The sequence below is a fragment of the Dermochelys coriacea genome, chromosome 23, assembly GCF_009764565.3.
Source record: "Dermochelys coriacea isolate rDerCor1 chromosome 23, rDerCor1.pri.v4, whole genome shotgun sequence".
Lineage (NCBI taxonomy): Eukaryota > Metazoa > Chordata > Testudines > Dermochelyidae > Dermochelys > Dermochelys coriacea.
The window spans coordinates 6,719,414-6,734,204 of record NC_050090.1 but is presented as its reverse complement, the minus strand read 5'-3'; the positions used below and the strand labels follow the sequence as shown (position 1 = coordinate 6,734,204).

Here is a 14,791-nt window from a genome sequence, read left to right as displayed (position 1 = left end):
AGCCATGGACAAGTTTGAGGGCTCTCTTCCTGAGACTTCTAGGAAGGAGTTCCAGGGCTACTAAGGAGGAAGGCACGATTGCAGACAGGGCGACGCTCCAGGTGGTGGTGGATGTGGTGGACGCTGCCTCCCGAACAGTGGCCTCAGCAGTCACCATGCGCTGGGCATCCTGGCTGCTACTCTCTGACTTGTCCACAGAGCAGTTGACGCAAGACCTTCCCTTCGATGGGCAAGCCCTGTTTGCAGAACGGATGGACAATAAGCTCCATGGCCTAAAGGACTCCCGCATGACCCTTAAAACGCTGGCACTTCATGTTCCTGGCCTTGCTCACAAGTGGTTTAAGCTGCAGCAGCCTCAGGGCCAGGGGAACCACCCTCACCAGGCGCCTCTCCATAAGAAATCCTGAGGCTACAAGTGGCATCCTAGCCAACAGCCTTCGCAGGCCTCTCAGTCAAGCTTGACCCGCAATAAGCAGGCGGGCAAGCGCTCGTTTTGAGGGTATGCCTAAGGACAGCATACCAGACTGTTCCCAGGATCCTCCCTCCCTTATTTTTGCCAACCGCCTTTTTCCCTTTTTTCCTGCTTGAGCATCTATAACATTGGACTAATGGGTCCTCAGTACGGTGGTGCAGGGTTACACCCTTCAGTTGCTTTCTACCCCTCCTTCCCACCCAACCCCACCCCACCCCCGTCTCTCTTCAGGGACACTTCTCACAAGAGTCTCCTCAAGCAGGAGGTAGAGGGGTTACTGCAGCTAGGTACGGTGGAGATCATTCCTCTAGAGTTTAGGAACAAAGGGTTCTATTCCTGCTACTCTTTAATCCCAAAGGCCAGGGGTGGTCTATGACCTATCCTGGACCTGCGAGACCTGAACCACTTCCTAGCAAAACTAATGTTCCGCATGGTCTCCCTGGCCTCCATCGTCCCCTCCCTGGATCCGGGAGACTGGTATGCCACCCTCAATCTGAAAGATGCATACTTTCACATCACCATCTTCGAGGGAAACAGACGCTTTCTCCAGTTTATAGTAGGTCCCAACCGCTATCAATTTGCAGTCCTCCCATTTGGCCTAGCGACAGCACCACAGGTATTTACCAAGTGCATGTTGGTGGTGGCTGCCTACCTCAGACATCGGGGTGTCCAGATCTACCCGTACCTCGATGACGAGCTAGTTACTGGCAGAGCCAGATCCCAGGTCAAAGGGATGTCACAATGCTGTTAGCCACCTGCCGTCACCTAGGCCTGTTGGTGAATGACAAAAAATCCACATTAGTTCTGGTACAGAGGATAAAGTTCATTGGAACGGTGCTCCACTACCTGCGTCAGAGTGTTCCTTCCGCTGGCGAGATTCGGGGGCATTGACGGATCATCGCAGAAGTCTGTTTCCCCTGACCACGGTCAGGGTTTGCCTGCGCCTACTAGTTCACATGGCAGTGTATACACATGTGGTGTGCCATGCCAGGCTCCGGATGCAACCCCTGCAGCAATGGTTGGCTAGGGTCTACTCCCAGTCCAGGGACCACCTGGAGAAGGTCGTCATCATCCCCATGATGGTACTTACCTCTTTGTGATGGTGGACCGATCTTGGGAAAATCCTGGAAGGAGTTCTTAGTCAGCACTCCTCACTTAGTCAAGTTGATTTCGGATGCCTCAGACCTTGGCTGGGGGGTGCACCTCGGCACCCTCCAGACCCAAGGTTCCCCTAGGAATCGATGCCACACATAAAAGTCAAAGAGCTCAGGGTGGTGCGCAGAGCATGTGCGGTCTTCCTACCTCACCTGGCGGGCAGAGTGGTCAGAGTCCTCACTGACAACACAACCTCGATGTTCTACATCAACAGGCAAGGCAGAGCACAATCCTCGGCCCTCTGCCAAGAGGCACTCTGTCTCTGGGACTTCTGCATCGACCACAGAATCCACTTAAAGCGTGTCACTTTCCGGGTGCCAGGAACATATTAGCAGATCACCTAAGTAGGGACTTCTTCTCTCACTGCAAGTGGGTGCTCCACCCAGATGTAGCTGGCATGGTCTTCCAGAGGTGGGGAGCTCCCCAAGTGGATTTGTTCGCTACCAGGCAGAACAGGAGTTGCCATAGGTGTTGCTCCAGAAGGGGGTCAGGGCAAGGGCTCCCTCTCCGACGACGACTTCCTGCTGTATGCATTCCCTTCAATTCCGTTCATCAGCAAGGTCCTAGTGAAAATCAAGAGAGACAAGGCGGCACAGGTTATCATGATCGCCCCAGCATGGCCTCACCAGCACTGGTTCGGGATTCTATCCAGCTTTTCAGTGATTCCTCCCTGGCCCCTGCTGAACCGACTGGACCTGTTGTTACAGGATCACAACCGATTCTTGCACCCCAACCTCGCGTCCCTCAACCTCACAGTGTGGATGCTGTGTGGCTGAACCCAGATGAATGGGCCTGTTCGGAAGGGATCCAGCGGCCGAATGGGGCATCTCCCCTTCGCATTCTTTGGTGCAGTCAATCATGGACTACCTGCTTCATTTAAAGAACCAGGGCCTGGCGCACTCCTCTATTGTGGTGCATCTGGAGGCCATTTCGGCCTTTCATCCGCCAATCCAGGCTGTGTTCTCCCACGACATGACGGTCAGGTTCCTTAGAGGCCTCGAGAGACTCTTTCCTCAAGTCCGGTCCCCAACCCCTCAGTGGGATCTCAACTTGGTTCTGTCCAGACTCTCAGGCCTGCCCCTTGAGCCTTTGGCTTCGTGCTCCCTGTCTCACCTATCATGGAAGGTAGCTTTCCTGGTGGTGGGGGTGATGTAGTCAAGCAAGTCTCCAAGCTGCGAGTCCTGACCTCAGAACCACTGTACACAGTCTTCTATAAGGATAATGTCCAGCTCCAGCCCCACTTGGCCTTCCTTCCCAGGTGGTGTCCACTTTCCACATGAGCCAGGACATCTTCCTTCCGGTTTTCTGCCCTAAGCCCCATGAGGCTAGTGAAGAGAGGCGCCTTCAAACTTTGGACATAAGGAGGACTCTGGCTTTCTACCTAGATCAGACAAAGCCTTTCTGTAAGTTGACTCAGCTTTTCTTCTCTACAGCTGATAGGATGAAGGGCCTCCCAGTGTCCACACAGAGGATTTCTAACGGATCACCTCTTGCATTCGGATCTGCTTCGAGTTGGCAGGAGTCCCTCCACCACCAATCATCAGAGCCCACTGGACCAGAGCACAGGCACCTTTGGCAGCCTTCTTAGCACACTTCCCGATCCAGGACATCTGTCGAGCTGTGACGTGGTCCTTGGTGCAGACATTAATGAACCACTACGCCATCACTCAGCAGGCCGGGGACGATGCTGGGTTCAGCAGAGCTGTGTTGCAATCTACACATCTGTGAACTCCTACCCATCTCCAAGGGGTACTGCTTGGGAGTCACCAAAGATTGAATGGACATGAGCAATCACTCAAAGAGGAAAAGACAGTTACCTTTTCCGTAACTGGTGTTCTTTGAGATGTGTTGCTCATGTCCATTCCACATCACGCCCTCCTTCCCCACTGTCAGAATTTCTGGCAAGAAGGAACTGAGGGTGTGGGGAACTGGTGGCCTCTATATACTATGGCATGTGCGCACCACTCCAGGGGCTGCCGGAGCCGGTCCCCTATGGATACTGCTGTGGGAAAAATTTCGGGTACCGGTGCATGTGGCGAGCACACACACCTAAGTTGAATGGACATGAGCAATACATCTAGAAGAACACCAGTTACAGAAAAGGTAACTGTCTTTTTTTTTTTTTTTTTTTTTTAAACTTTCCCCAATGGTCAGGCTTTCTAAACCTTTTATCATTTTTGTTGCTCTCTTCTGGACTCTCTCCAGTTTGTCCACATCTTTCTTAAAGTGTGTTGCCCAAACCTGGACACTGTACTCCTGCTGAGGTCTCACCAAGTAGAGTGGGACAATTACCTCCAGTGTCTTACATAAGACATTCCCGTTAATGAACCCCAAACAGATAATAGCCTTTTTTGCAATTTGATCACATTGTTAGCTCTTGTTCAATTTGTGATCTACTATAACCCCCAGATCCTACGTACCCCTAGTACGATCATCTAGTTTTTTATTTCCCATTTTGTAGTTGTGCATTTTTTTCCTTCCTAAGCATTGTACTTTGCACTTGTTTTTATGGAATTTCATCTTGTTGATTTCAGACCAGTTCTCTAATTTGTCTGTCATTTTGAATTCTAATCCTGTCCTCCAAAGTGTTTCCAAACTCGTTCCAGCTTGCTGTCATCATTAGATTTTATAAGCATGCTCTCCACTCCATTAGCCAAGTCCATTAATGAAAATGCTGAATAGTACCTGACCTAGGATAGACCTTCTGGGGGTGGGACATCACTAGATATGTCCTCCCACTTTGGCAGTGAACTACTCTTTGATTATGGTCTTGCACCACCTTTTAGTAATTTCATCTAGACCACATTTCCCTAGTTTGCTTATGAGAATGTCATATGGCACTGTGTCAAAAGCCATACTTAAAATTAAATTGTTATGTCTGCTGCTTCCCACCTATCCACTAGACCATTAACCTTGTAAAAGGAGGAAATCAAGTTGATTTGGCATGATTTGTTCTTGACAAATCCATGTTGGCTATTACTTATAACCCGATTATCCTCTAGTTGCTTAAAAATTGATTGTTTAATAATGTGTTCCCATATCTTTTTGGGTATCAAAGCTAGGCTGACAGGTCTGTAGTCATTCCTTTTTTAAAGATAGGTACTGACCTCTCACATTGTCCTCACCCTGAATGGACAGCCAGGGTGGTTATCGCACTCCCAGAGCTACTGAGCCCTTCCAGTGCTCTCTCTATGGTAGTGGGACCACTGGACTCTAATCATCTTAATTGCAGGTGGGTGTCACGGATCCAGAGGCTCTTTGCTGTGCCCAAGCTTTTAAATAGCCCCTTGGTGGTTCTTCAGTGTGCCAGACCCACAAGGGGTCCCAATCTTCCTTAAGGGCAGGCCACATGGCCCCATGCCTCTGAGACTGTCTCTGGGCTCCAGCTCTCCTGCTTCTCACCTTGAGTTCTGCCCAGCAAGTTCCACTATGGTAGTCTCCTATTCTGAGACTTGTGCCCTCTTCTGGGACCAGTGCACCTCAGCAGGAGTTGCAGGGACACCAGGCAGCCTTTTCAAAACAGAGTGGGGTTTATTAGTCAACTGGCATACAGCATCGGAAAGTCCTTAAGTTAGCAGAGAGAAGTACAGGCTAAGACAGAGTTCATACTGTCTTACAACGTCACGGCTCTATCCAGCCAAGCTGCTCTAGAATCCATTTTGACTTGCTCTTTCTGTCAGTCAGTCCCAGGGGAGAGCTCTGTGTCCTTCCAAAGGCCAGTTCTTAACACAGCCACCTGACACCTTTCGGTCCCTGCTGAGTTCAAAGGTTCTGCCTGCTCGAGTTCTCCATTGTTAGGTATCAGTTATTCAGTCTTTAGGGTTCAGTTGTCTTTCCAGAGCCTCCTTTGATATGGGTTGGTTTCAGCCAGTCCTTAGCAACCCATTCATATCGCCCCAGATAGTTACTTGACCCAAGCACCTCATATCTCCTCTTCTACCTCAGGAACATTTTAATCCTTTTGCACTCTCTGGGTAGCAATTCCTAGTCAAGTATGTCACTTCACGCATGAGAGACGAGGTGAGTGAAATAATATCTTTTATTGGTCCAATAAATATTACCTCACCCACCTTGTGTCTCTACTATCCTGGGACCAACACAGCTACAAGTACACTGCATACTTCCAAGCATATTGATTCCTAATAATATTACATAAGATTTCCACTTTATCACAGACGGCCTTGGAAGGACTCAGCTAGGGTGACCAGATGTCTCGATTTTATATTTTGGGTCTTTTTCTTATATAGGCTCCTGTTACCCCCCCCACCCTCTGTCCTGATTTTTCACGCTTGCTGTCTGGTCACCCTAGGCCCAGCAATCTAGACCTTTTTGCTGGGCTCCCCCGGTTGTTCGATCCAGGTGGTGGTGATCTGAAGGACTCAATGTGCTATACATCTCCATCAAAGGTTTTATTAAAAAGAAAGTGTAGTTTAAACTCTGGTGGTTAGGAGCATCTGAGATTCCTGTGTGATTTGTTATATATTGCAGATTGAGACATCACCAGAGATGTTGCTTTAGAATATTACGCATGCACTGTACACTGAGGTCGCAGAAATAATGCGTTTTAATAGTAGTTACCCTAATAATCTTATTTAGTAACAAAACCTCTTGAAAAGTTTTTAAGGGCAACTGCCATACTCCATAAGTGTTTCCTATATTAAGTGGAAGAAATACTGCAAACACTTGAGATTTGGTTTATCTAGGTAACTAATGATGATTAGTACAGTAACTCTTTGCTTAACATTGTAGTTATGTTCCTGAAAATTCTACTTTAAGCGAAACGATGTTAAGCAAATCCAATTTCCCCATAAGAATTAATGTAAATAGGGTTCCAGGGAAAAAAAAACCACCCACCCACCCACCCACCCACACACACACACACACACACACACACACACACAGTATAAGTTTTAAACAAACAATACTGTACACAGCAATGATGATTATGAAGCTTGGTTGAGGTGGTGAAGTCAGAGGGAGGAAGAGGGTGGGATGTTTCCAAGGGAATGCCTTACTGCTAAATGATGAACTAGCACTCCACTGAGCCCTCCAGGGTTAACACATTATTGTTAATGTAGCCTCACACTCTACAAGGCAGCAGGAATGGAGGAAGGGGAGACAGCATGGCAGAGAGAGACAGAGACGTACACCCTGTGTGTGTGTGTGTGAGAGAGATGAGCATTGTCCCTTTAAGTACACTGACCCCACTCTAAGTACGCTGCCCTTTTAAGTAGATGAGCAAGTTGAGACAGCCTCTGCTGCCAGCAAGCTCCCTCTGTCCTGAGCCCTGTTGTGTCTCTCCCTCTTCTCCCCCCCGCCCCTGCGCTCTATGGAGATGGGGTAAAGAAGCAGGGAGCAGGGGGGAAAGGGATACCCTGACATTAGCACTCTTCCCTCCCCCCTCCCGCACAGCAAGCAGGAGGCTCCCAGGAGCAGCTCCCAGGCAGAGGGCAGGAGCAACGCAGAGCACTGGGGGGAGGGACAGCTGAACTCCCAGCAATTGTGCACAGGGAACTTAGGGGAGCGGGGAGCTGATGGGGGGCTGCCTGCTTCCAAGCCCCCACCAGCTAGCTCCAAGGGGCTGCTCTTTCTGTAAGCAGTGGACAAAGCAGGCCGCTGCCAAACAACATTAAAGTTGCACAATGCTCCCTTATAAACGAGCCTGTTCCCTAATTGATCAGCAACAAAACAACATTAACCAGGACAACGTTAAGTGAGGAGTTACTGTATTGTATTTTTAAATCTGTGTTGTGATGTTTTCTTAAGAGGAGCTGTGCTCCAAGTTAGTGTGTTTATCTGAATTTAAATAAAATTGTAAAGGGAAATGTAGGGTACCTAGCTGGATGTCAGTTGTTATTGAAATAGATCTTGAGAGTAGGTATTATTAAACTCCTGTGGTAGATGTAGTAGCCTTAGGCAAAGAGCCTGGGAGCTATTCCAACTCCATTCTGTGGTTTTATATAAGTTAGGGTAAAATAACATATGGAATATATTTATAAGGAAAATAAATCCTCTTGTCTCAGGGCACAAGCCAGCCACTGACTGCTGGGGTTAGCAGCATGCTGCCTCTATAGGGCTGGCTAATCGATAGCTTTGGGTGATGGAGATTTTTGCAGCTTCCTCAGGAGCATCTGGTACTGAGCACTGTACAAGAGAGGCCACAAGACTTCTGATCCTGTCTGGCAATTCCTATGATGTCTGACTTTTTGTTTTCTCTCACAGTTCCTCTGAGTCGATCTACATTGAGCTGAGACTGTCTTGGGAAATGCCTGTGTAGCTTTATTCCCTTCCCACTCCACATGATTCAGAAGACCTTGGTCTGCAGTACAGAGGGTTGTTTTTTTTTCTTCAAAACAATGTGATATTTCCTGCCCTAGACACTTTTTCCCACATTCTTGACTCTGCCCTACAAGGAAGGACTCTGATATTTTCAAGATGATTCAGGAAGGGAAGGAGAGCAGATTGAAAATCTTGCCAAAAGAGTGATTTCTCTACCTGATTCCAAGGTGAGCTCTGACACCTGATGGAAATGGCACTAATTTCTGACCTTCTGTAGACACTAACTGATGCATTTACATTTTTCTTTCTATGTTTCTCTGGAATTACCACTATTACTGAGTAATTTGTAAGGAGAAGATATCCTCAATCTTGGAGAATGGGCATTGGACTATTCTATTGGACTATTCATTGGAATATTCTCCAATTGAAATGGGAATTTAAAAACCCAGAATCTCATGGTTAAGGCCTGGATTTGCTTTCCACACACTACAAGTGTCCAAGGTCTCTGAAGGCTAGTTTAAGAAAACTGTTTTCTAACATGGAAACCTGCTAGCAGAATGGTTGCACATGATTGTGTCCCTGGGAAGAGTGGCACTGACAAGCTGTAGTCACCTGTTGAAAAACTTGTATCGCCAGACAAGCTGTCCAGGACAGGCTGCATCCACAGCCACAATGGTTATTTATTTTAAATTCCTTTTTTAGGTATATATTTATCATGAGCTTCAAAGTACTGAACAGGATTTAACTTAGAAAACAATGTAGAATTACTTTTAGTCTAACCTGCAACCTTTTTGGAACTTTACTCCTGGTTTGCAGAACTCTGCCAAAAAGCACCATCAGAAATACCTTCCCATGCAAACCCTATACAGAACACCACAATGACATAACTAGCTGGTGTGCTTGTGTGCACACAAACACGTTTCGTGTGATCCACATTTCAGGGGGCTCCCTGCCTGTGATGCATTCAAGAGGCTTATACCCTTGAGGCTCAGGTGAAATTCCTTATATTGTATGTCTTTTGGGGGAGAAGGAATCATCATGGCTGAATCTATTTTAGTTTCCTAACTTTATAAGCTTAAAAGAGAAGGACAAATTACCCCCTTTAGCAAGGTTTTCTCAAAGCCATATAGTATGGAACTGACAGTGTGAGAAAGAGAGTGGGATGGGGCTGACTCAGTTGTCTCCATTTGGGGATTCATCCAGTAATCTAATACTGAGCCAGAGGCAAATATGCAGTAGAAATAGTTGGATCCTCTACATTTTATTATATTAAAGGAAGTCTAGGATCACCTGGTTTGTTTAAGTTACTGCCCTCTTTCTGTTTTAAATTTTCCAACTCCTTTGTATTTGGCTGAGGAAAGATTCAGGGGACGTGTTACACCATTAAAAGATTAACAGGAATTTGACTTTTCATGATTGTGTAAGTAGCTTTCATTTAGCTGGTCAGTGGGCCTTTTGATTCAGTGTAAAATCTTGCTTTAGAGAATATTTGCCCCTTTTACCAAAGGTTTTTCGGGATGAATTTTCAATTCTGCAGTGGCACATGCTCCATTCTATAAATTGTGCTTAATACAGAGAATCCCAGAGGCTGTCACACCTTTGATAGGATGAATATACCATTAGAGGTGCTTTTCCTTTACTCTTCTTGCCAAGGGAAGGAATCTGGTTGCTCTGGAAAAGGTGTTCAGTTTTCTCAGGGAGGGTTCTCTCTCAATGTCCCAGGGCTTGCGAGATTCTGCTGGCCGAGCACTCTGGTATCGAGTGTGTGGAATGGGTCATTGTTTTAGTCTGCAAAGTCCCACTGCAACATACCACACCCTGCACAAAGCATGACATCCAAAGAGGCCATTATTCTGAAGCCACTATTACAATGAAAGCCAGAATTGCCAGAGTGCAAATCACCTCACTGGGAATCCAAATGAATGGAATGCCTGCCCCTGTACCCACAGCCAGAGAGAGGAGCTGGCCTGTTAGGGAGGAACCAGCAGTTCTAAGGCAGCATTGAGGTGTTGGGCAGAAGGCTTCAATATAGCACATGCAAGAGGAACAATCAAGGAAGGGAAACAAAGGTATGCAGCAGACCTTTTTTATCACATAGCTAGGCCTGTTAGGGTAAAGTCTGAATGATGTGGGTCATACGAGATTGAGCCATCTTTATCCTTGATTTGGAGAGAAAGGAAGACTCGGTAAGTTAAATTAGGTCTTGAATTACCATTTTGGTTCAAATCCACGAGGAATGGCAGACACACACACCTTCCCACCCGCCCCAAAAAATTGCTATCGGAAGATAAATATTTCTGTATATGTGGATTACTGCTCTGCTGTGAAGAGAAATCTTGGAAGGAAACTATGGTACTAATCTGTAATTTAACAAATTTATTGTATAAACTAACCAGAGAAACAGCCTAGAGAGGGGGCTGTTGGGTAGAACTTAAGCTTTTTTTTTTTTTTTTTTTTGCTTTTTTTTTTTTCTCCTTAAGTGCAATAAATCTATCAGGGAGCTGTGAGGGCACTTCACTGCATGGGAATCAAGGCTGGAGATGCAGAAATTTTAGCTCTTCATGCACTGAAACTGAATCACATTACGAATTTGCTGCATTAACACTACATACAAAGGATGGTGATTTATTTGCGAATGTTTGTCATTCTTTCTGTTGTGTATTTTTGTTAACACTGTTTTCTATTAAATGAAAACTGCATTTGTCACTGACTCCTCCTGTCTGTTCGGTACCTACAAATTACACTTGTTTTGTCCATGGCAAAGAAGAGAATGTGAGATTTCAATAGAACTGAAGCAATACTCTTTCCAAAGGAACTCTGCAGAGCTAGCGCTACCATCCACTACCCTGGCCAAAAGAGCTGTTAAGAAAACCAGACAGTGGTTTGAAGTTCTGCATCATACCTACTGGTGTGAGCTTGATGGGGCAGTCTCAGTCCAGTGGCTCAGCCACTGAAATGCTTGTGTCTCCTCTCCCAGATATTCCTGTTCAGAATCTACTTGCCCTTCTGCTTTTCTCTTTGATGTGTAAAATACCTGTCAGGCAAACCCCTGTAGAGCTACATGAGGATCTTCAGTAGGATTATCAGCAGCACATATTAAAGCACAGAAATCTAGATTCAGTAGTTAAGAATAAGGATCTGAGTTGAACCCTCTGCTCAGCCTTCTGGCAGGTATTTTCACTGCCGTATTTCTTGAAGCAGAGCAGAACCCACTCTGGCACATCAGAAGGTCTAATTGCCCTTGGATGCAGTGTATGCATCTCCTGTTAATGTTACTTGATGTGCACTGAAATGAGGCCATGACATGTCAGTCATACTGTAGACACCGTATTAGAAACCTTTTGCAGGTGTCTTACAGGGCATATGCAGCAGCTGCTTTTCAAAACTTCACTATCCCCCTGAGACTCTTTAAAATGGCAAAAGCATCTTGTCTGGTGTCCTATTTCTGAAATGGCCACGATGCGTATTGCAGAGCAGTCTGTGGCAGTGGGAAAACTGCCTTGTGTGTTCTTGGACCTTGTGTGACGTGATGTTTTAAACCCCCAGATGTGGGAACAGTAACCAGATTGTTGATGCTGAAACTGAACATCCCTGGAACTTAGGATAGAGCAGGGATCTCACTAACTTAGCGATGCTTCCTTCAGAAGCTGAATTTTCAGATGTGGGGGGCTTAAAGTTAAGCGCTTGAATCCATGCTGGGAACCTAATGTAAACATGGTCAGATTAGCTTCCATTGACTTGAGTGGAAGTTGAGGATGTGTAGGCCCTCTGAAAAGCAGGGCACTCTTACTTAGCTGCTTCACTTCAGACACCTCGGTCTGAAAATACTGGACATTGAGGCCAGTCCTGAAAGGCATTGAATGCCTCCTGCAAGGTTCATAGAATCCCTGACCTCCCCTTGAAGTCTGGAGTTAAGTGGGCCCAGCACCATCAAGGGTCATCCCCTACTTGATCCTTCCCATGCCTCATCAAACTCTTCTACTCCTGCTGCTTGTCAGTGTGGAAAATAGAGATCTTTTTGAAAGACACCTTGATTTTAAATTGAAAGCACTTCATCAAAAGAACAAATCCAGAGGGACACCAAGAGCTACCACGTTTGAACGGGGCCTGTGTCTCAGACTTCCATCAGATTAACACATTTCTGCCCTTTCAATCAGAGTGAAAATGAGAGCAGGAAAATAAATGGACTTATCTGAGCCTGCCAGGGTGCACTGTGCCATGGACAAATAGACTATTACATAGATCCTTTTCCCCAGGGTAAAAAATAAGTGCTCTAAAAGGGAGAGGGGCCACAGCCTGTATCAGCAGCCCTGATAATGCAGCAAAGAAATTGCCCCCACTGAATCTTCTATCTTTTATAACCAAGCAAATAGAGAGAATCCATGACACAACTTTAAGCTAACCAGCTACTCTTCTTCTGTGCTTAGAACTCCAACTGAATGGTAGTGTTACCTCTGCCCAGAGCCTGGTAGCAAAGAGATTTGCTCTTGATCACCTCCTTTCTCACTGACCAGTTGCCTCACGTGGATGGTTTTTAGGTACCAAAAGACTTGGAAAGACCATGTAACCTGCCTTTAACTGAATGTTGACATCTCCTGTAAACCAGCACTTGGGTATTAAAGAGTTAATATATTTCATTTCAGTTTTATTAGAAAGGCTGGTATCAGGCCAGTACTTGCTTTGTTATCAAACCCTAGAGAACTATGATGTGTGTTTTACCGCATTTATGGATTTCTTGTAATACTCTTGGTTGAAATAAAGGGTTTCCTAATTTAGTCTGGGATTGTCCATGGTAAATTCCCTTCCCATTTTCAAAAAGGACCACTTTGCAGGTTGACTGGCCCAGACTTTTAACGTCCTTTCTTTTTCCTTTCCTCTCTTCACCCACCACTGCGTGAGAGTGCTAATGGTGCCTGCAGCTGGGGAGCCCCCCGCCCCTGGAAAGGAAGAAGATAAGGAAATGGGTGAGAATCCCACTGTCAAGAGGTTATTGATACAGAGGGCAGGTCCTTCAAAAGCAAGGGAGATGGGCTTATTAGTGCCCTTTGAGAGGTGGACCAACATGCAGCCTTGGGGGAATATTGATACAACTGCTGTGGCCCTCCCCCGCCACAGCACCAAACACTTCCTAAAGGTGAGGCTGTATCATCACCCCTATTTTACAACAGACAGGGACTGGCTTCCCCAAGGCCACACCAAGAGTTGTTTGCAGAGCCAGATCCTGCCTCTTCTCCCTACCATGCCGACACGTCTACCTTAGGAGCCCCATCCCTCGGCACTCCAGGGAAGGCACAGAGTGCGCTGTCAATGTTGGTGCTACATCATAAAACTATCCATGTGATGCACACATAGGGGCTGGTCCCGTGATAGGCTCAGCAGCCTCCACTCTCTTTTGTAGTTCACATGGATGGAGGGCAGTCGGGTAGGTCCCTGAAGAGGAACGACTGGCTGTGGCCCATGCAGAAAGAGGCTCTAGCATTGTCCTGAAGAGTTACACCCTCTACCACATATCGGGGGTAGCCGTGTTAGTCTGTATCCACAAAAACAACAAGGAGTCTGGTGGCACCTTAAAGACTAACAGATTTATTTGAGCATAAGCTTTCGTGGGTAAAAACCTCACTTATTCAGATGCATGGAGTGAAAGTTACAGAAGCAGACATAAATATACTGACACATGAAGAGAAGGGAGTTACCTCATAAGTGGAGAACCAGTGTTGACAGGGCCAATTTGATCAGGGTGGATGTAGTCCATTCCCAACAATAGATGAGGAGGTGTCAATTCCAGGAGAGGCAAAACTGCTTCTTTAATGAGCCAGCCACTCCCAGTCCCTATTCAAGCCCAAATTAATGGTGTTAAATTTGCAAATGCATTTTAGGTCTGCTGTTTATCTTTGAAGTCTGTTTCTGAAGTTTTTTTGTTCAAGTATAGCTACTTTCAAATCTGTTACAGAATGTCCAGGAAGATTGAAGTGTTCTCCCACTGGCTTTTGTGTGTTACCATTCCTGATGTTCCGATTTGTGTCCATTTATTCTTTTATGTAGGCCCTGTCCGGTTTGGCCAATGTACGTGGCAGAGGGATATTGCTGGCACATGATGGCATATATAACATTAGTAGACATGCAGGTGAATGAGCCTCGGATGGTGTGGCTGATGTGGTTGGGTCCTCTGATGGTGTCACTAGAGTAGATATGGGGACAGAGTAGGCAACGAGATTTGCTACAGGGATTGGTTCCTGGGTTAGTGTTTCTGTGGTGTGGTGTGGTGTATAGATTCATAGATACTAAGGTCAGAAGGGACCATTCTGATCATCTAGTCCGACCTCCTGCACAGCGCAGGCCACAGAATCTCACCCACCCACTCCTATGAAAAACCTCACCCATGTCTGAGCTATTGAAGTCCTTTAAATCATGGTTCAAAGACTTCAAGGAGCAGAGAAGCCTCCCTCAAGTCAACCATGCCCCATGCTACAGAGGAAGGCGAAAAACCTCCAGGGCCTCTCCAATCTGCCCTGGAGGAAAATTCCTTCCTGACCCCAAATATGGCAATCAGCTAAACCCTGAGCATATGGGCAAGATTCACCAGCCAGATACCCAGGAAAGAATTTTCTATAGTAACTCAGATCCCATCCATCTAATATCCCATCTCAGGGGATTTGGCCTATTTACCCTGAATATTTAAAGATCAAATATATAGTTTATAGTTGCTGAGTATTTGCTTCAGGTTGGGGGGCTGTCTGTAAGTGAGGACTGGCCTGTCTCCCAAGGTCTGTGAGAGTGAGAGAGTATTTTCCAGGATAGGTTGTAGATCGTTGATGATGTGCTGGAGAGGTTTTAGCTGGAGGCTGTATGTGATGGCCAGTGGTGTTCTGTTGTTTTCCTTGTTGG

General features: G+C 46.3%; 1 protein-coding gene across 2 annotated transcripts in view; it reads left to right on the top strand.

The window, feature by feature from the left end:
- PPP1R37 (protein phosphatase 1 regulatory subunit 37) overlaps nt 1-12,681 on the top strand; it is a 187,542-nt gene extending 174,861 nt beyond the window's left edge. The window contains exon 13 of one of the 2 annotated variants that reach the window (XM_043501696.1): nt 10,387-12,681. The gene's annotated coding sequence lies outside the window, so the exon portion shown is untranslated. Of the gene's footprint in view, nt 1-7,849 lie in introns of both variants that reach the window. The other variant, XM_038381594.2, reaches the window with a different exon arrangement.
- Nucleotides 12,682-14,791: the final 2,110 nt, after the last annotated feature.